At 39.7% G+C, this 22,951-nt stretch overlaps 1 long non-coding RNA gene across 2 annotated transcripts in view; it reads right to left on the bottom strand.

The window, feature by feature from the left end:
* LOC140850584 (uncharacterized) overlaps positions 1–21,643 on the bottom strand; it is a 156,391-nt gene extending 134,748 nt beyond the window's left edge. For both annotated transcript variants that reach the window (XR_012133525.1, XR_012133526.1), the window contains exon 1: positions 21,471–21,643. This is a non-coding gene — a long non-coding RNA (uncharacterized lncRNA). The remainder of the gene's footprint in view (positions 1–21,470) is intronic.
* Positions 21,644–22,951: the final 1,308 nt, after the last annotated feature.

Here is a 22,951-nt window from a genome sequence, read left to right as displayed (position 1 = left end):
CCATTTTATGAACAATCTGTCATGTCCCTTGCTTTCTAGGGATGTGATGTTTATATTCTTTCTAACTTGCAAATGTTTTTTTTATATTCAGGATGTGTCCCTTTGTTGTATGTGTTACAAATATCTGTTCCAGTTTTTCATTTGTCTTCTAACCATGGTTATGGTAATTTTACTGTGAAGAATCATTTTTTATTTTTAACAGTAATATGTCACATCTTGTCTCGTAAGTCTTACGAATTTTATGAAGTTCTTTCAAACTTTTCTTTATGTTAAGATTATGAAAGTTTTCTTTCATGTCTCCTAGTTCTTCTACTTTTTCCAATTTTTTAGTATTCAACACATCTGTAATTTTTATTTTGGTATAAAGAGTGAGGCAGAAATACAACTTAATTTTTTTCAGATTATTACCTAGGTCAGTGCCTTGATAATAAAAGCTGCCATATTCTACTACAAGGCCCTGTTATAAGTTCTTTTTCAGAGTTAGCAATATTAGACATTCAAAATGCTTAAAATTTCTCTCAGCAATATAGAACAGATTAAGCCAATAGAAAGCTAGAGGCATCTAATGCTCTATTCTGCTGTTTTATTAACTACTCCTAAAATACACAATATAAAAAGATTTTGTAAGATTTCAACAGGTATTGAAATTGTAATATAAGAAAGCATCTGTCATACATGCAAAAGATTGTCCACTAGCCAAAAGAAGATAGAGAAGGGTGTCTGTCCACCCCTCCCTGCAGCGTGCTTCTCCCTCAAACAGACGAGGCTCTGCTGGCCAGGCAGCCACAACCACACAGGGAAGGAGGCTAACAGGCACCAATCAGCAGGCTTCCTCTCCATGTTTGTAGCTTTTCTCGCCAGAAAATTCTAGACAATTTAGTTCAATGACACTAATTTTCAACCGCATAAACCAGAAGTATAAGTGGGTTTGGTGTTAAATTCTTTACCAGTGGTAAAAGAGGTCAGCAGTAGGCTTGGGCTGACCTTAAAGAGCCCAGAGGGTAGGACATAGATGGATATGGAGTTGGGGGCACAGAGAAGTAGCAAGCATTAGATCTTCAGTCCTACTTTCTAGAAACAAAGCTACATTTTCATTCACATTACCCAGGGGGAAAAAATTCCCTCTTGGCAGCATATGTCTTAGGAATGAAACCAAGAGAGTTCTTAGTTCAATAGATTTGAACTACATAGACAATCACTAAACCTCAGCAAACATGGTTGGGGGCTGTGTATGTCAGCCAACCCATAGCTTAAGATCTGGGATGATGATTTTAATAACAAGATAAATGTGAAACATTCAAAATAAATTGATCCAACAGCTAATGAGGAAGCACCAATTCTGGATACACCCTCCCCTTCTTCTGTGTAAACCAGGGAAACATCAGAGTTAATATGAACATGTGTGGTATTGGTCAGGGATCTTAGCTGCATTAAGTGAAAAGGAACTATGATTATCTTAACCAAAGCAGAGAACTTAAACATAACAGATGGCTAGGGGATAAGGGCTGAAAAGAGGCAGAAACTAACAAATTCAGAGCCCTTAGAGATAAATGCGTAGGTCAAACTCTTATTTAAATGCTACACAAACTGCCTTTGGAAATAAATTTACTGGCAACATCTTTGTGAGCCTCACAATTGACAGGAAGACTGGAGAAACCAGGCTCAGAAAATGGTCAGGATTGAGAAGAAATGATACCAGAAACACATGAATTCCTCCCACAGAACAAGTCTGAGGATGGCACATCTGCTCAGAGTGAACACGGTGGTGGAGTGTCATCCCAGGCCCAAGGCACACAATTTGGATGCTGCCCTTGGCACCACTGCTTCTGCCCTGGGAAATTGGCTGTGGCTGCCACCACTGCAGACAAACAGTAAATTCTCTCTACTGGCCCAGGGCTTGGCATCACTAGCTTCGAATCCCAGTGGCCACGCCTCATGTCCAGCTCCTGGGTTATAGCAGGGACTGAGACTTCCTGTTTTACTTTTTAGCTTCTGTTGTGGGAGATGAACTCAGCACCCCCAACAAGCCTATACACTGGGCAGTGAAGGAAATAACAAATGACCACTTATAAACACCCTAACATGAGTGTTTTGGGAAGGACATCATTGCCACACCTGCTGAGCACCACTATTGTCACCCCTGGGTACCACTGCCACTGTCTCTGACAATTAATTGGAACCAAGCAAGTCTTGGCTGCCAAAGCGAAGGATGGAGGGAACACTTTGACCCTTAGTTTTCTGAAGAGAAAGGCAAGCAATAAATAAAGTTACATCAAAAAAACAATACAGCATACACAATTCAGGAAGGTATTTTTTTAATGTTTTAGAAAAGTATTTTTTAAGCCACATACTTTCATATTTTATTTAAAGAAAAATGGAGTCTATAAACCAAAAAGTAAAGAGAAGAGGGACCTGGTTAAGGGAAGAATATAAAAGAATAAATAAATGGGACTTGAATTTAATATTGCCTTAGAGATTCAAAGGAGGAAGCAAGTAAAGATAAGGAAAGGTTTAAATGTCTTTTGCTTAGTGAAGTGAAGAAGAGTAAAGAAATAAAAGAATGAAAAATACAGATGTTATGAAGTAAGAGCCACATAGGCATAAGCAAAGCACCTTAAAGAGACCACAGACATTGAAAATAAACAATCATCAGTTATAATAAAGAAAACCCATCTGAAGAGCAGCAATAACTTCTAAGTTCTCAGGTTAAAGTTGCTCTCTAAGAACTGAATATAATTAATGAATAGGAACAACATATACATATATCCTGATGATTTTCAAAATTACAAGAATAAAGAAAGAATTCTATGAACATGAAGACAGAAAAACTGATGGCACAGAACAACAGAATAATATATCAAGCTAATTCAGACATTTCCTTTCAGTCATGTCAGATGACTGTCATATCCTCAGCCGAACACTTGTTTTTGTTTTTGTTTTTGGTTTTTTTGGTATTGTTAATGTACAATTACATAGGCAACATTATGGTTACTAGACTCCCCCCATTATCAAGTCCCCACCACATACCCCATTACAGTCACTGTCCATCAGCATACTCAGATGCGATAGAATCACTACTTGTCTTCTCTGTGTTATACTGCCTTCCCCCTGTCCTCCCCCCACTACATTACATGTGCTAATAGTAATGCTCCTTTCCCCCTTATCCTTCCCTTCCCACCCATCCTCCTCAGTCCCTCTCTCTTTGGCAACTGTTAGTCCATTCTGTGAGTCCGCTGCTGTTTCATTCCTTCAGATTTTGCTTTGTTCTTATGCTCCACAGATGAGTGAAATCATTTGATACTTGTCTTTCTCTGTCTGGCTTATTTCACTGAGCATAAAACCCTCTAGCTCCATCCATGTTGTTGCAAATGGGAGGATCTGTTTTCTTCTTATGGCTGAATAATATTCCATTGTGTATATGTACCACCTCTTCTTTATCCATTCATCTACTGATGGACACTTAGGTTGCTTCCATGTCTTGGCTATTGTAAATAGTGCTGTCATAAACATAGGGGTGCATATGTCTTTTAGAAACTCGGATGCTGCATTCTTAGGGTAAATTCCTAGGAATGGAATTCCTGGGTCAAATGGTATTTCTATTTTGAGTTTTTTGAGGAACCTCCATATTGCTTTTCACAATGGTTGAACTAATTTACATTCCCACCAGCAGTGTAGGAGGATTCCCCTTTCTCCACATCCTCGCCATCATTTGTTGTTGTTTGTCTTTTGGATGGTGGCCATTCTAACTGGAGGTGAAAATATCTCATTGTGGTTTTAATTTACATTTCCCTGATGATTAGAGATGTGGAGCATCTTTTCATGTGCGTGTTGGCTATCTGAATTTCTTCTTTGGAGAAGTATCTGTTCAGATCCTCTGCCCATTTTTTAACTGGATTATTTGCTTTTTGTTTGTTGAGGTGGGTGAGCTCTTTATATATTTTGGATGTCAACCCTTTATCGGATATGTCATGTATGAATATATTCTCCCATACTGAAGGATGCCCATTTGTTCTATTGATGGTGTCCTTTGTTGTACAGTAGCCTTTTAGTTTGGTATAGTCCCACTTGTTCATTTTTGCTTTTGTTTCCCTTGTCCGGGGAGATATGTTCATGAAGAAGTTGCTCATGTTTATGTTGAAGAGACTTTTGCGTATGTTTTTCCTAAGAGTTTTATGCTTTCATGACTTACATTCAGGTATTTGATCCATTTCAAGTTTACTTTTGTATATGGGGTTACACAATAATCCAGTTTCATTCTCTTACATGTAGCTGTCAAGTTTTGCCAACACCAGCTGTTGAAAAGGCTGTCATTACCCCATTGTATATCCATGGCTCCTTTTTCATATATTAATTGATCATATATGTTTGGGTTAATATCTGGACTCTCTATTCTGTTCCACTGGTCTATGGGTCTGTTCTTGTGCCAGTACTAAATTGTCTTGATTACTGTGGCTTTGTAGTACAGCTTGAAGTTGGGAAGCGAGATCTCCCTGCTTTATTCATCCTTCTCAGGATTGCTTTGGCTATTTGGGGTCTTTTGTGGTCCCATATGAATTTTAAAACTATTAGTTCCAGTTCGTTGAAGAATGCTGTCAGCATTTTGATAGGGATTGCATTGAATCTGTAGATTTCTTTAGGCAGGATGGCCATTTTGACAATATTAATTCTTCCTAGCCAGGAGCATGGGATGAGTTTCCATTTGTTAGTGTCCTCTTTAATTTATCTTAACAGTGTCTTTTGTTTTCAGGGTATAGGTCTTTCACTTCCTTGGTTAGGTTTATTCCTAGGTATTTTATTCTTTTTGATGCAATTGTGAATGGAATTGTTTTCTTGAATTCTCTTTCTGCTAGTTCATTGTTGGTGTATAGGAATACAGGAGATGGAGGGGAACCTGTCACTTGAGACTTTGAGAACTGCAGCCAGGCTAGTCCCATTTAAGTGACTGACAAGTGCCCAAAGTTGTGTGCCATAGACAGCTTCCTTCTATAAGGACAGTGAAAGTAAAAGGCAGGCTTGGATGCCGATACTCACCTCCGAAGTTATCCCAGATAAGCCCCCAAAGATGATGCCGGGGTTCTTGTTTGCGGAGTTGAAGAATGAACTTAGCAGTCAAAGTATGAGAGCCAGGGAGACTTTTATTGAGAGATACAGTGAGAGGAAAGACAGAGCTCCTGGATCACACCAGGAGGGGACAAGAGAGCCCTATCTAACCATCTAACTTTATCTCATTCATTACATTATTATAAACACAGCCTGATGATTCTTTATTTCTCTCCTTTCTTATTCTTCCTCTTCCACTCTTTATTTGTTAGGTGTTTTATTCTGTACTCTTTTGTGTTTTCCTCGACTGCTTTTGTGGATAGCTGATTTTATTTTTTGCCTTTAGTTAGTATTTGGTTGGTCTGCTTTCTTTGCTGTGATTTTATTTTCTCTGGTGACATTTGTTTAGCCTTCAGAGTACTTCCATGTGGAGCAGTCCTTTAAAATACCCTGTAGAGGTGGTTTTTGGGAGGTAAATTCCCTCAGCTTTTGCTTATCTGGAACTTATTTAATCCCTCCTTCAAATTCAAATGATAATCTTGCTAGATACAGTATTCTTGGTTCAAGGCCCTTCTGATTCATTGCATTAAATATATCATGCCATTCTCTTCTGGCCTGTAAGGTTTCTATTGAGAAGTCTAATGACAGTCTGATGGGTTTTCCTTTGCAGGTCATCTTTTTTCTCTCTCTGGCTGCATTTAATACTCAGTCCTTGTCTTTGATCTTTGCCATTTTAATTATTATATGTCTTGGTGTTGTGCTCCTTGGATTTTCTGGTGGGAGATCTGTGGGCTTCCATAGTCTGAGAGCCTATTTTCTTCCCCAGCTTGGGGAAGTTTTCAGTTATTATTTCTTCAAGACACTTTCTATCCCTTGTTCTCTCTTCTTCTAATTCTGGTACCCCTATTATGTGAATATTGTTTTGTTTGGATTAGTCACACAGTTATCTTAATATTCTTTCATTCCTGGAGACCCTTTTATCTCTCTCTGCCTCAACTTCTCTGTATTCCTGTTCTCTGATTTCTATTCCATTAACAGTCTCTTGCACCTCACCCAGTCTGCTTTTAAGTCCTTCCTTTGCTTGCTTCATTTCTGTTATCTCCCTCTGGACTTCATCCTTTAGCTCTTGCATATTTCTCTGCAGATCCATCCACATGGTTATGACTTTTATTTTGAATTATTTTTCTGGAAGATGGGCTATATCTATCTCACCAGGCCCTCTCTCTGGGGTTGTCTGAGTTATTTTTGACTGGACCAGATTCACTGCCTTTTCCTGGCAATAGAAGAGATCACTGGCCAGTGGCATGTGTGTCAGCTGGGAGAATAAAGTCGCTTCCTGATTGCTGGTCACCTTGCCCTTCTCCACTGCCTGTGCCAGTTACCCACACACAGGGAGCAGTCTCTGGGTTAATCCCCTGAGCTGCCATGGGCGGGGCTGCCCTGAGGATAGCCTAAGGTACTGGCTGGGCTGAGTGTGCCAGGATGATTTTGTCCACCTGTTAAGCCCTTGTCCCTTTTAAGTGCCTGCTTTTCTTTTGTCCCAGGGGAGCCGGCTGTGGGGACCTGTTTGCAGTTTCAGTCTTAACTTTTTATTTTTCCGTTTCTCTAATATCCAGTACACCATGCAATGTGTGTCTGTGTTCCCGGTGCAGGTTACTAGGGCTGGCTATTTAGCAGTCCTGTGCTTCCACTCCCTCCCCACTCTGATTCTTTTCCTCCTGCCAGTGAGCTGGGGTGGGGGAGTGCTCGGGTTCTGCCGGGTTGTGGCTTTGTATCTCACCCTTTTGGTCAGGTGCTGCGTTCTCACAGATGTAGATGTAGCCTGGCTGTTGTACTGTATCTTCTGGTCTCTCTTTTATGAATAGTTGTATTTGCTGATTTTTCAAAATATATTTGGTTTTGGGAGGAGATTTCCACCACCCTACTCATGCTGCCATCTCGAGAAGTCTCCTGAAAACTTGTTTTAAAGGTACTGGTGCCAATCTAAATAAAAATCACACTAAGAAATTCAAAAAGTAGGGAAACTAAATATAAAATATTAGTAGTGAAGCAATGAAATTTCATTATCAGAGATTTGTCTGTTGTAACTACAGGTAAAGAATAAAACAAATGTCAAAACTGATTCTAAAAGAGGAGATAAAAATTAACAAAATCAACAATAATTATCTTAATTTAAATGATTTTATAAAGAATATGACATTTAAGAGAAAGGAAATGTGTTTTCCTTATGTAAAATTGAGGAAAAATATAAATATTTAATTTTGATGCTGGTTATTAAAAGAAACTATAATTAGGGATTTTTAATTAAAATATTTATTTGCAAAAGTCAAAACAAGTTATGTAAATTGTCAGTCACTATGAGGAAAATTAAATAAAACTACATATAGTAAAGGAGAATGGTAGTGCTAAAATCGAAAAGCAAATGAAGACCAACCCTGAAATCCCTTGAAAAAGTCCCTGAAAATAAATAAAACTAGTTTATTCATACTAACAAAGCTTAATTTACTTTATTTTGTAAGACTAACTTGACCTGGGTCATTTCTTGCTATGCCTCTGGAAATCATAAGCAAAACTTGAACTGCTTCCAAAAGTTGATATGAGGTAATCACTATAAATTCCTTCTCATTTACAAGAATTCCAATATCATAACCAATCACTATGAAGAACAGTCATTGCTTTCTCACTGTATAAGATATATAGATACACCGATATACCAATATTATAACAATATAACCCTGAGCCTCATTACATATTTTGGCTTGAGTGCTCCCAGTTTACAAGCTCTCGTTTTGGTCTGTACACAACAAACTTTTACTAATTACTACCTCAGTGATTCACTGGTTTCTCTTCTGTTATTTCTGAAGCTTTGACAGGAATAATAGTAGGTTTGGGGCAAAGCAAAAAAAAAAAAAGTAGATGAAAAATGACAGTGAAATTGCATATTTACAATAAGTGTAAGTTAGTTAAATCACCATCCTAAAACAAAAAGATGACCAAATGAATAACAAAGGAAAGCACAACTATGTGCTGTTTGCAAAAACATAAAGCAAAGTAACAGAAAATTTAAAAGCAAATGATTCCACAATGATAAGCCAGACAAAAAAAGTAAAGGCATGGCATTCATATCAGATACCATAGATTCTAAACTAACAAAAATTGTTACACTGAACATTATTTGGGTGAAGGTACATTCTATAGGAACATTCGGATATTAATATAGAAATAGTTTATATGCCAAATAACATTGCATTAAATATAATGAAGCAAAATCTGTTGGAAATGAAAGGAGATGCTAAAAAAAAAAGCCCACTATACTGCATGACAGTAGGTTCCATGTGACTTAGAGTATTTCAAAGACAAAATAGACAAGAAATAAGTCAGGCTTAAAGTAGTGGGTTTCAAATTGCATCTCAAGAGTGTCTGTGGTGAGGGGCAACAGAAGATACTGAGAAAGCAGTCTGGACCATCCATCCTGCATACGTTAGTATTCCACAAGACCTTACACTTGAAGAACATAGCCGTGAGAAAACAATGGGATTGAATATGCTTCTCTGTTTTGAAAAGTCCCTGTGACACTGATTCAAAAGTCAGGTTCTAAATTCAGTGTATTTCAACATTTAGTTTTAAATGCTGCCATAGTCAAAAAGCTTCTTACAAAAGCCCACAAAACCACATCAAAGAATCACATAGTTGGCTGCATTCTCTGAATCCATTATGCAAAGTCTTTTTGCAAAAATTCTGTTAGTAAATTTCCCATTCCAACTGTCAATCAGTTATTCATGCCAAACAATTAAGAGGTAATGTGCTTTGATTTTTTTAACCAAATAGCTCAAAAACAACAAAATTCTTTGAACAATTTCTAAAACAAATTAGACTTTTTTTTATTCTGAGGTTTTGTGGTGTGCATATGTGAGATATATTGTAAGTGACACATAACGTTTTGAGGAACAAAATCATGTAAGGTGGAAGAGTCCAGACACCTGTTTTCAAAATGTTCTCTCCTTTTTGGCACAGTTTCTGACAAAAAGCAGTTTCTCACTTGTTAAAGCATCACCTTTACCTCAAATGGACACACCAAGTACGTTAGTTTCTTCAAAAATGTCTGCTTAGTTACCAAAGGGAAAAAGTCATCAAATTTGGAATGCTTATCTTCCTGCATGGGAAAACATGTGTTTCACTTTATCTTTAAATTTAATGAATCTTTAAAACATCTTACCACAAGATAGTCAACTGTCCTCTCTCGTATACAAATACCTATGGTTACAGCCCTTCTCTTTGGAGTATGTTAAAGATCTTCTCATTTTCTTAAAAAAACTGTAACAATGACATTTCTGGAATCAGCTTGGTACATATCCTCACCTGATGGAGGCAATGGATAAATTTCACCTGTGGTACATTCACCCTAGGGCCTGTTTTATTCCAGTAGAAGTAGCCATTTATTCAGTTTTCCACTCCCCTCTTCCCTAAAATGGGGCTTTAAATTTTTAATTTTTAAAATGCAGTTTTAAAAATTGTTATTAAGGAAGTAATGTACTGTTGAAAACCTATCTTATCTAGTATGTTTAGAAAATATATTAGAGTGGCTCAACATACATGCACAATGTACTTTGTGAGTTTATTACTGAAAGATCATCTAGAAGTTCCTACAGGTCTGGAAGCCACTCTAAACTGAAATATCTTAGAGATGTCTGGACTTTTATCCAACTATACATAGAAAACCTCCCATATTGAAGACTTTGTTCTAAAAAATATTTCTTCAAATACATAACAATGAATTTTACCTATCTTCAAATACTTTTTGCTAATAAAGGAATGTACTTTTACATCGTCATGATATGGGTTTTTTGGGTTCAGTAACTTCCACCATGAAAGTGAGAACAAGTGTACCCCCATGATGGGTGGCTTTTTGTCTTTTAGGATACAGAGAGAAATCTCAAAACAGGTTTTATATCTTTTAATACATTTTGTATTGAATATCATGACTTAAATATAGCTGAAAAAAATGCAGACATTTGTCTCCACGTTCTGAATGCTTCGTTTTAAATGCTTACTCTGTGAGCTTCACACTACCTGTAGACAGCATTTCAGAGTATAGTATATACTTCAAGTAGACTTTTATAGTGAGCTCTGACTACATCTCATTGCTTTGACTTCTCAATGTGATTGATGAAGACTTATACTTAAGAATAACAGAAGTGTTGCTCTGACATCTGGATAGTTTTGTTGTTTTGGCTATTGTTTACTTGTGAATCATTTTCACAAGTAATTTTAGAATCATCTTCAATCAAGGGGTGTTTCACAATAATCTTTATAACCTACTTTTCATTTGGGGGGAATTGGCTTTGTTAAAACTAGAAAATTATCTTTAAATCTACCTAGCCGGGATAGAGATGACAGGTACATCATCTCATTACACTGATGGCAGTAGTACAGCATGGAGAATATGGTCAGTGGTTCTGTAACATCTTTCTATATTGATAGTAACTGCACTAGAGGTTACTAGAGGGGGTGAGGACTTAACAATGTGGGTAACTGTTGAACCACTGTGTTATACATTTGAAACCAATATAAGATTGTACATCAATGATACATCAATAAAAAAAAGCAATGACAATTAATTTTAACCTAATTGTGATTCAATCTGAAAACATTTATAGAGAATAAAAAGACATGCAAAAGCTAAAAAAAATTAAGAAATGAACTAGTTGACTTAAGAAATTAGGAAAAGCAAATCTAAGAAATGTTTTTAGTAAGTTGAAATAGTAAAACTAACAGAAAATAATTATTTATACAACAGAAAATAATAGAATGAATCAATAAATTCAAAGGCCCAATTTGAGGGAGAAATAAAAATACAAAATATGCAATAAAGAAGAAAGCTCACATATGCAATATTAGAAATAGCAGGAAAAGGACAAAGAAAGAAAGGCAAAGAATTTTTTAAATAGAGAATGACATATTTTTAAGTCCCTTATATGGATTTATAAATATAAATGAATGGGAAACTTCAAAAAAACAAATAAAAATTATCAAACCTGCCCCAAGACTAAATGAGAAAGTTCTAAAGTTTCACAGACAGTAAAAAATTTGAAAATGTTGTCAAAGAATTAAGGCCAAAATATATCATGGCATGGATAATTTTCCAGGTAGTTCCCTCAAATCTCTTAAGAAATATTTCAGTTACCTTCTAAATGGCTGGAAAAGGAGCACAAAATAAAGGAAAACCATAAATCATTTGCAAATATAAATGTAATTAGATTTAAATTTGTAATATATTTAAATAAATAGATAACATAACTATGTAAATAATCATCCATAAATACAAGAAATATTTAATATTTGCAAATCTATTAAAATGTTGTGGTACATCAATAAATTATAAAAAGAAAAACTACACTATTACTTAGGCAGAAGCAGGAAAGGTATCTGATCAAATCAACTTCTCATTCACAGTAGCAGGAAATTTCCTCTTAGTAAAATTAAAAACTAAAGCATATTTCTTTAATATGACAAAATTATATATTTCAAGCCAAGACCAGGCATTGTTCCTTATGATTCAGTTTAGAGGCATTTCCATTAAATTAAGGAGCAAGAAAAGAATGCTTACCATGATCACCATTTTTGCCACCTTTTGGGAATTTCTCATCAGGGCATAAGAAAGGGCAAAACATGAGAATATAACATACTACCAATAGATACAAAATTCACTGTTTTCAAAGGTCAACAAAAACCTATTATAACCCACAGGAAAGCTCAGTAAAGTAGATAATTATAAAATAACATGCATAAGCCATTAGGTTTTTATACACCATGAAAATTCGATGTGGAAAAAATCCATTCATAATAGTAACAAACAGTGTAAAACACTTACTGTTCAATTAACCAAATGTGAAGAAAATTACTATTTTTTTCAGTAAAAATAAAATCTTAAATAACAAATTTATATCAGAAAAATTAAAAGCAAGATTATTTTGCGCTTAGTGGAATTCTAATCAAAACTGCAATGAAGTTTCTGAGGAGCTCACTAAATGAAATATTTTTCATCATGTGAATAAAGAGGAAAATTTCTATTTTTGAAAGAAGAGCACTATGTATTTTCAGCCCCATGACTGTGGCACTAATGAAGAATTAAAAGACACTAACAAGGGGAGAAAACTGACAAACTCAGAATGACCCAACTATTTGTAAGTACTGCTTATAGGATGAAAAGCATTTGGAACCAGTGCAAAACAGGAGTTTAATTTAATAAATAATACTGAGACAACTGTTAAACATTTAAAAATCATAAATAGATCCCTATTTCATGCCACACACAAATAAATTCCAAACAATTAACAAGCTAAATTTAAGAAACTAAACCATTGAAGAAAATAAAAGTGAAGAGCTATTTGATCATAGAGGACAGGAGGTCTTTGCGATTGTTGGGTGGCAGTTAGGTGGACATGAGCAGGAGGGAGAATGGAGGACAGCAGACTGGCCATTCTCCACCCACGGACCGTCCGTCTCCCTTAGACCAACCCCTTCTGCCATTTAGCACAAACTGGTAAGTAAAAGATACCGGTCGCAGGGACTTTTCAAATGTTAGAGTATGTGCACTTAAGGGAAAACCTTTGCTAGTAACCATAAAGCCATTACAGTATCATTATAATATCATTTACACTACAGTTATAACCCCTTCCCCCAGTGGGTTTCCCTTAAGCGCTCATGGGAAGATGGCAGACACTAAGATGTGCAAAGAGGTTGGCCGGGAGGAACAAAGGGGATCCAAAGGGTGGTGTGAGAATGACAAAATGAGGAGGAAACCAAACAAAACCCCATAAAAAACACAATGCAAGGGTCAGCCCACCCTCCATCTGGATTGTGTTTGCGTACTTTTGCTTTGCTAAATAAAAACCCTTTGCAGCACTAACTCTCTATCAAAGTCTCTCAAATGAATTTTTTCCTTCCAGAAGACAAGAGTGGAGCAACTCCACAATTCACTGCCCTGTGACACAATCAAAAGAGCAAATGAAAAAACAATAAATGAAAAGTCTGATTCTACTACCTAGGATTTTCAAACTTCTGAACATCTAAAACACCATAAGCAAAATTATTATTATATTTATTATTATTTATAATTATATAATATAATTATTATAATTATTTATCTTTTATAAAAGACTATTGGTAACACAGGAAAAATAAGGGTAACCTATACACCAAACCAATGATCAATATGTTTCATGTGTACCACAATGAGAGCAAGCTCCTTGTTTAGGGAACACTCCCACAGACAAACTGGCAAAGGGCATGAGGAAGTCAATTTGTAAAATAAGAAAAACGATGGAAAATAAACACTACATAAAATAGTAAATATCATGTGAAATCAAAGAAATGGAACATAACACAATAATGAGATGACACGGTTCACACAGCAAGTTGACAACATTGCTCTGCTTATTTTTGCTTTGTCTGGGGCTGTTTGGTGTCCCGGTTAGTGAAGTGAGGCAGAAGAGCCATCCATCGCTGATGAGGATGTAAATTGGTGCTGCCCTTCTGGAGGGCCATTGGAACCCTAGATCCAGTGCCTTTAATCAGGTCAGGCTCTTTATGAAATAATTCTAAAGAAATAATTAGAGATGTGGATAGAGATACTTGTACAGTGATTTTCATCACAATGACACATATCATTCAAAATAATTAGCAGCAACCTAAATATCGAACAATGGGGGAATGCAGCAGTAAGAGACAGGTTAAATAATCTGTGACACATCTGGATGGTGAAAAAGTTATTAAAATCATGAAAGGAAGATTCTTGATGAGGTAAGAAATTCTTCATAATATAATGTTAGATAAACCAAGCCAACCCATGTACACATTGTGATCACCTATTGGTTTATGCAAGAGAGAGACTTAGAAGATAAGAGAATATGCCGTAATTTTAATGTTGATGGTAGTTCCCTCTTATTTCTAGTTTCTACAATGAACTTACATTACATTTATAAATCAGAAGGAAAATAGAAATCTTCCAAATTTACCCCTTTGACATTTTAAAAGGCACAATGTTCTCCAAGGTTAGCTTTTTAGCAACTCTCCTAAATAATCCATTGTTCCTTCAGATAGACTGAAGTCATCTGTTTGGAGTTCTGAAAGCTGACAACCACAAACCTCAGACCTTCCAGGGTTCTTTCCCTCAGATGTAATAAACAGAGATCACCATGTAAAATAATGGCAGAAAAAGTACACAATGGAAGTTTTGATTCATATTTTGAAAGAGAGCATGCAACAAATATAGTCAAGTAGAAAAAATCGCTTCATTAAAAATTTCTTAATGTAACACTACCAATAGGTCTATCAAATTGGAGTTAAAATTTCTCTTTAAATTTAGCAGAATATAATGCTCCAAAAAATACAGATGAACTAGGACAAGCAGCTATGGGTCCCAGAGGGACTGCCTGCCACCCCCCTTCAGTCTGAGAGAGCTGCTAGGAGACAGGGTCCTAAAGTGTGGGGAGCCGCCCCACTCACCCAGCTTCCACATTCAGATTCCATCTCCAGGCTGGGAGCCCTTAGTTCTTAGAGCAGCAAAGCCCCCTTAATTGGGAAACTGCTTATCCAGAATCCTCAGGGTATAAACAGTGCTGAGCCAAACTTGAGAAAGGAAGAGGCTTGGAGGGGCAGAGAGGCCAAATGGGTGGAAAGCAAAGAAGTGAGGAACGCAAAGTCCTCAGTAAGTAAAGGGGCTCTGAGCCCCCCACCAAAAGGAGAGAGTAACAAGGCTGAGGATCCTGCTCCAGGGGGGACGCCGCCACGTACAGCCTTATCTCATTAAACCCTCTCAACCTTTCTAAGCAGTCAAGTGACGAGAGTTGAAGGAAGTTACTCAAAGTCACAAACCAAAAACAGGGAGCAGGATTTGAATGCATATCTAAGTGGCAGCTAGTTGAGCTGCCCCATGGCAGCGCAGCACTGAAGTGAAGCCTAGCAGGGAGAAGCCGTTCAGACACCACCCCTCTGCAGGGTGTGGGCTTGGGAGCAGCCCTTCCACCTTCTCTCCCCTGGGTTATCCTCCCCATCCTTTCTCTGCGTTACTGCAAGAGCCTCCTGTCTCCTAGCATGTCTTTTCATCCCCCCTTGCCCAGAGGCAACTCCTCATCACTTTCTCTCCAGAACCCCATCTTGCTCCAGGCTGAGCCCCATCCTCTCAGGTAGCCCAACCTGCTGGCCCCCAGTGTCCAGGCCCTTTCCCCTGACCTTTCCTCTTCCACTCTCCACCTCCCCTCACGAAGTTCTGACCTGGAAAATGTGCAGAAGCTGGTGTAATGCAAAACATTTTCAAGAAAACAATGACAAGACCTAAACTATCTCCATAGAATGAACTACACGATTTGCTAAATGAAGGAGATTGGTGTGTGGATATAGCCATGGAAAGAGATCATCCAAGAAAAGGAGAGAGAGCAAGATCAAGTAAATCATACTCATCCTTTCACTGTGACTAAGAGCCTTAGGCCTAAAAAAGTCCTCCAATTAAAGGACATTTTTTAATCCAAATCTCTTTGAACACAAAAGCCTTTTTGTAGGACATGTCCGAACATTTCATAGAGTACTAGTCATATGGTAATAAACTAGAAACCCAGTTTGGGAAGGCTATTTGATGATGTGCACAATAGTGTAAATAATAGTATTTACATTGCTCAGCCAGGAGAGGCTGAGCCAGGAGCCTGCTCTGGTCATGCTCTTTACTTCTCTTTTTTAAGTTGTCAGCTATGCTGCCCCTGACCCGCTTCCCGCCGCACCCTCTTCAGGGCTGTGCTGCCATCCATGAATCTGCGGGTGGTCTGGATTTCCAAGACCTAGACTCAGTCCACTGTGACAGAGACAATTTGACCAACTTCCCAGAGCATCAGATTCCTTACTGGTCAAATAAGCATCATGACGCCTAAGTTTGCAATATACTTGGTATGGCCCAGACCACAAGAATATCCCAGGCCGTGTATGCACACACACACTTCTGACTGATCTGTACTGAATCCGTCTCTCCCTTCTATTAGGATTGAGATACTCACAGCAGAGACTCTTCAAACTCTGTGTCTAAAATTGCTTCAAGTCTAGCCTCGCAAGCACTAACTTCAGCAAGTGTAAATCTATTTCTTGAGCTATTTTCATTTTCCATTTGCTAGTGACAGATGCAGGCAATTACGGGAACTTCAGGAACAACACTTCCTTCCAAACCACTCTGCAAATATCAGCAGCAGAACACCTTCTCCTCTTGGCTGCTATGTTGGGGGGAGGATTACGGCTGTTGACAGACCTACCTTTAATGTAAGAGAACAGCTTCCAAGCTGAATATCCTGAAACTCTCCTCCCTTCTTGGGATTTTTCTGCACTCAAGGATTGCATCCTGCGTGCCAGTCTCCAGCTCACCCGCTCCCCACCAATTTGTTTTAAAACTGGACAGCCTGCCTTTTGGGTTTGCTGTGTCATCCTTCCAAGGCCAGGTGTCCCTGCACACCTGCGCCATCTCACACCAGGACTAGGCAGCACTCACTTAGCTTGTGAAGTGCAGTAACTCATTTACAACCCAGATCCAAAGATTCACCCTTTGATCCTGGAAGATATAACATTGTAAGTAATTACCCAGAGAAACAAGAACTTGGTAATACAATCACATTTTTCTTGTTACTTATTAGAACAAATGAGACTGCATCTGGCTCTCCTGTGCTCTTTAAGTCCTGGCATTTTCATTCCTGCATAAATAGAGTCACGGCCACTTGCTCTTCTTGCTCTGGAATAGGAAATACCATTTCCCAACAGAAGGCTCGAGTTTAAAAACTCTGATCAGAAGAAAAGCTCAAGGAAGTGTTATCCAGTAACCTGCCTGAATGAGCCCCTGGGGCTTCACCCTCCAACCAGGGCCCCCAGGGTTAATAGTTTATTGCAAAGCATAATTGTAAGCAGTTCCCCCTGAGGGCTCCATCCCAGCCTTCTGTGTTGGAGCGGTGGAGAAGCATGGGCTTGGGAGACAGAGACTTGGATAAAAATGCCTGCCCCGCAATTTATTGGCTGTGGGATCCTAAGCAAGCCTGGCTTCAGGCAGGAATGGCTTTGAAAAGTCTGGATTTCTCTCCTTTTGAAATCATTTACAGATTACCTAATCCTTTCAGCCAACACCAGCACAGGAAGCATCTCTCAGATCATCACAAGGGGAGCTGCTCTTGTCAAAGTGTGGCTTTGCCTCTGTGCATCCCAGTCCCAGAAGAGACCAGGAACATCAGGAGTAGGCTCCTCTCGTGGGTGCTGACCCAGCCTCCCTTGTAGTCCCCCAGGACACCCGCCCTCCCACAGGGGAGAACCAGGGGAGGCCAGGTCTGAGTAGGAACTTGGTCCCACCTCCAGCTGGGCTTTGCATATAGAAATGAGGTTGTTTCCAATTAACAAAGGTGCTCCTCAGAAATAGATTGTTAAGTTCTTTTTCTACCCCCAATTGAATTCCAACCAGTTCCTCCCTCCCCAGCTTGTTGCCCAGTCTGGAGACTCATGGAGACTCATCGGTTCTCCTCTGTAATTCCCTAATGCCACCTTGCCTCCTCTCCAGACCTCCAGCCCTCAGCTGCAACGGGAAGTTTCAAAAACAAGAACCTAGTCAAGTTCACACTGCGGTACAGGCCCACAGGAATGAAAGTGGTCGTCTGCTCCAAGACCCACCCCTGCTAGCTGCCTGAGGTTTGCTCTTGCTGCATTCTGTAACACACAACACCCAAGATTTAAGTGCATAAAAATCAGGCCATGTGTTTCCCAATTTACCACCACCACACTCAGATTTCAGATCACAGGACCACGTAGACACCCCTCGCCCCACTTCCTACTGCTCCCTTGATGCTCATTCCTCTCAGCCCCTCACCCTGACATTCCAGCCACACACGTCATCTTCCATTTGTGAGACCCACCCAGGGCATTCCGACCTTCAACCTCCATTTCCCCAGATGTTGTGCAGGGGGCTGCCCTTCTCTCCCCTGTCACTCTTCCAGAGGCCTTGTTGACCTCCTGGGTTCCCCAAGAAGTCAACACATTTGTCCCATTCCTCCCTCCACTAGACATAAGCTGTACAAGAGCAGAAACATGCCTGTCTTGTCCGGTTCATCCTCTGTTTCCAACTCTGGCACATTCAATAAAGCTTTGTGGAGTCAATGGATGGAAGAAGAGACATACCATGTCACTTTCTTGATGAAAACTAGTCAGCAGCTTGTGCTGGGATGACGTCCTCCCACTTCCCGTGATAGGTGAAGCACCCACATCAGCCCTGCCTACCTCGCCACCACATCTCCCACCTCTCTCCTAGTTCCAGACTTCTGGTGCTTAGAAAAATAGACGCCAAAATGCCTGCCATGCATTTCACTGTCACACCAGTGCTCCGCCTAGCAAGCCCACGTAAGGATTCCTTGATGTTCCAGAGGAAGGTGATTTTGTTTGACCTACTATTTCCTATTGATTAAGACTCACACTCTGGAAAGTAGATGTTAACCTCAGAATATTGATGAGTTGCAAATGTATTCAATTTGGTAGATATCTAAATAGAGCTGGCTCTGCTGTTTACTAGATGTATGACCTTAAACAACTTACTTTACCTCTCTGAGCCAGTTTTCCCCTCTGTGGAATGAAAACAATAATAATAGTATCATGTGTCCTCATAGGCTATTACAGGAACCAAATGGATTACTGTAAGTAGAGTGCTTGAAAAATGAGGATGATAATAATAGTAAATCTATCTTCATAGGCTATTCCAAGAATCAGATGCATTAATACAGCTAGAGTTCTTAGAAGAATAACTGGCATGTAATTGACATGTAGGTGCAACTGTGGTGCTGTGCTGCTTATTTCAGTCTCTTATGAGCCTCTTGGGCTCACTTTTTCCCCATGTCAGCTGGGGCCACGCAGGTAAACCTGAGGATCCATGGATAGACCATTCAGACCCCCACTTCGCCTGGTGCTGACAGAGCTGGGTGCTCGGGGGAACTGACGGAGTTAGAACCAACACTCCTCCCAAGGCACACAGATCAGAGGAAAGTGAACTATAGGGTGAAGTCAGAAGCCCATCAAGGGCAAGGCTTCAGGATCCGGGGATAGACAACAGAGATATGAGACCATACGTTCCCATTTCAAACATATTGTAAACAGGTGGGAATCCCTAGTGCCTAATTCAGTACCTGGCTCAGAAGGTATTCAATTAACATTGCACCTTCCCTCAGCCATTCCTGTCCTACCTATTCCCAGCCCCAACCTTCACTTTAAGGGCAAGTAACATTTTGGATGCTTTCAATGCTTCTCTGTACAGCATTGACTCAGGGGGAAAGGACTGTTTCTGATCATTATTCATCTTTTCATTACTGTCATATATTTTATTGATTTTGGATTGAGATATTTTTTTCAACATTTTAAAATGACACTCTTGCTTCAACACATCCCAGACTCTAACATCTGGTGAATTACAAACAATTGTGTTGGTTTCTTTTTCTTCTTAATTTTAATTTTAAAAATCAATAATATGTCTGTGAAACCTTTAAAAGACAATAAATAACACAATCAACTAGGATTTTATTATGAAGATGATATTTTCAACACTGTTTGCACAAAACCACAGGATTTGTGAGGCCTTAAGGAGTGAGGCTGTCTGAAAAACTTCTCATTAGGATCCAGTATAGAATTAAAAGGGGCCCATGGAGAACATATGAGCCAGCAAAATTTGTGCATGAAAGAAAATTCAAGGCAGATTAACAGATTTACTGGAATTACTTTATTCCATTCAAAATAAAAATAGCTTTTGAAGTAGCTTTGGCATAATCCTAACTTTACCTACTATTTTATGAATAGCAGAACATCAGTTAGAACACAGTGCTGATTTTGACTACTAGAATATTTATATCTCGGCCATGTGAAAAGAAACAAGGTGAGGGCTGCTTTCTAGCAATCAGCCTTGGAAGTAGCAGAGGCCTTTGCAGAAGCAGGACAGCAGGCAGCCCATCTCGGGCGAAGGCTGAGACTTGGAGGCTTGGAGAAACATGTGTCTCACCTGAATTTTCAATCCGTCAGAGGACAGAGACAGGACAGATCTAGCCCTCCTGATTTGTTGCCCAGCACCTTCCCCAGATTCCATCTGCTGCCAGTAAGGATGGCGCTGGAGGAGCCCCCTTGGCTTCACTGATTCACTCTGCGACTGGAGGTCAGGACTGAAGACAGCACCCCCTGAACTCATCCCAGAAGACAAGTTGTCTATGTAGATTCAGATCAGTGACCGGCAATGAATTCAGAGGGCCCCTTATACTGCCGGCTGCTGGACAGACACTCACATTTTGTTAAACCTGGCTCTGCCCGACTCACTGAACGACCCTTTCTGGCTGTAGAGCACTCTCAACCATACACGTGGCAGGAAAGTAAGTGGGCTCCTGACATCGGCTCCAGCTCTCATAACCCGTCTCCCACACCACATGCGGCCTGAGACCACCCACTAACTTGCCCCTGTCCAGTGCCTTCCCTTTGATGGGCTTCTGATGTTACCCTGTAGTTCACTTTCCTCTGATCTGTGTGGCTTGGGAGAAGTGTTAGTTCTAACTCGGTCAGTTCCTCTGAGCGCCCAGCTCTGTCAGCACCAGGCGAAGCAGGAGGCACACCAGCCATTTCTCCATAGCTGAGACAACACTGACATCTTGTGGCTGGGAATTCTGCCTGGCCAACATCACAGGCCAAAGCCACCCCAGGACAGCCAGGGGAGCCTCTCCCAGCACTACAGGTGGGAGTGGATCAGTCCCATGAGATCCTGCACAGAGGGTGCTGCAGATCCAGCAGGACACCCTAGTAACCAGTGGTGTGCAAATGCTGGCGTTACAGCTTGTGACAGCATCAGACCTGCCACACACATGGGTTCCAACCCAGTCAGAAAATAATCAGGGAGCAGTACTCCAGAACCAGGTGGTAATCGCAGGCGGGCAATTGCAATCCCCTGAGCAACATGCCAATCAAGGTATGTACAATAGCTGTGGGAGCTCAGAGGAGGGAGGGACAAACAGCCTGAGGATAAGATAAGATTTCAGAAGTGACATGGAGTCAGAATCTCCCAGAGGACTCTTGTAGGGTCATCAAGGAAGCAAGGTAAGGAATGAGCAAATCAGAATTTCTGAGCCTTGCAGAATAGATTCAGTTTAGAGATGGAGTACTATGCCAGAGAGATGGCTTAAAGGGTGTACAGGAAGCATGCTCATGGTTTATTTGGAGGGAGGCAAGAGTGGAAACACAGAAGCAGAAGGAGTAGAGGACACATACTGTAGTTATTTTAGAGTTCCAACTATATTCAGTTTAATTGCTGGGAACCACATGGTAAAGTTGTATTTAAGAGGAAATAATCCAGCAAAGATAAAGTACAAACTAAATGTGAGTAAAACAACCAGAAAGATACTCACCATGATGTCATCAGTGGTTATCTCTAGGCAGAGGACTACATGTGCTTTTTTGTGTCTTTTTTCTTTCTTTCTTTCTCTTTCTTTCTTTCTTCTTTCTTTTTCTTTCTTTCTTTCTTTCTTCTTTCTTTTTCTTTCTTTCTTTCTTTCCTTTTTTTCACTTGCCTAATTTTTCTATTTTAATGAATTTTTTCACCTTTGAAATGAAGTAAGTAACAATGCAAGTTATTATATGAGGTATATGAATGGTTGAACTTAGAAGCTTCCCCCACTGGCTTGTGCTGTGATGGTCCAGCTCATCCAAGAGGAAGCTCCTCCCCAAAAGGGGAAGGACAGGGGATCTCATAAGACTCAGGACCTGAGACCCAGCATCTGTCCCACTGGAAGGAACCTTGGGAAGCAAGGTCTGCTGAAGAAGCAGGGCTCGCCCAAGGACACACAGCCCCTCCTGAGCCGCAGCTCCTGCTTCTCACTCAGGGCCCCCACTTCTTTCTCCTTGCTGCTTATGACCTCTCCTCATCTGTGCAGCAGAAGCTCACCATGCACAGCTCCACAAGGCCCCTACAGGGCCCTTCCTTTCTACAGGCCAAAGTCAAGGTCCCTCTATCACACTCAGACACATGTAAAGCTCCACCTGAAAAAGGAAGCAACATACCAGGACTTCCACATGATTTATCCATCAGTTCTCAAAGTGTGTGTAGTCTCCACAACCTGTTCAGTGGGTCTGTAAAGTCAAAATTATTTTCATAATAATACTAAGGTACCATTTGGCTTCTTCATTCTTATTCTTAGATGAACATACAGAGGACTTTTCCAAAGGGCCTGGTGCATGATGTTGCAAGAGATTGAATGGGGCCCCTGAAGTGATTGCTGAACACTGAAAAGGAAGGAGGGAACTTTATTCTATTGAATCTATTCAACTGCAAAGGCAGAGATGAGAACCAGCTGTCATTTGTCCAGCTACACATTAAAGAAAGTTGTAAAAAATCAAAAGCAATGCCACTTTTCTCATTTTCACTCTAATTTTTTGAATAGGAAAATGTAGTTACTTTAAATGTTATGTTTATAGTTTATTGTTTTATTTTTAATGAGTTCATCAATATATTTAAAATTGCTCATTTCTAATTTATAATATCATAAATATTGATGTAACCCACATAAATTAAAACTCTTTGGGATCACCACTAATTTTTAAGAGTTGTGAAGAGGTTCTAAGACTTAAAAACTTGAGACCTCTAATCCAACTTCCCAGCTTAACAGTCTAAGCCCCCACCACCCTGGCTATGCCCTTGACCTCAACTGAACTAGGCTGATAGCATCCAAGGCACACAGTGTCCTTCCCTAGCTACGCTCTCCTGCCCCCTGTTGTGGCTTTTGTGTGTGCATTCTGTACACTACCTGAATTCCCTCCTTCCAAACACTTCCCAAACAGCACTTTGTCCCAGAAATTAGCCCCCCAAACCTCTTTAAGGGGATCACAGACT

This window comes from Manis javanica, chromosome 7 (assembly GCF_040802235.1).
Source record: "Manis javanica isolate MJ-LG chromosome 7, MJ_LKY, whole genome shotgun sequence".
Taxonomy (NCBI): Eukaryota; Metazoa; Chordata; class Mammalia; order Pholidota; family Manidae; genus Manis; species Manis javanica.
The sequence above is the reverse complement of the archived record's forward strand: the minus strand, read 5'-3'. Positions and strand labels throughout refer to the sequence as shown.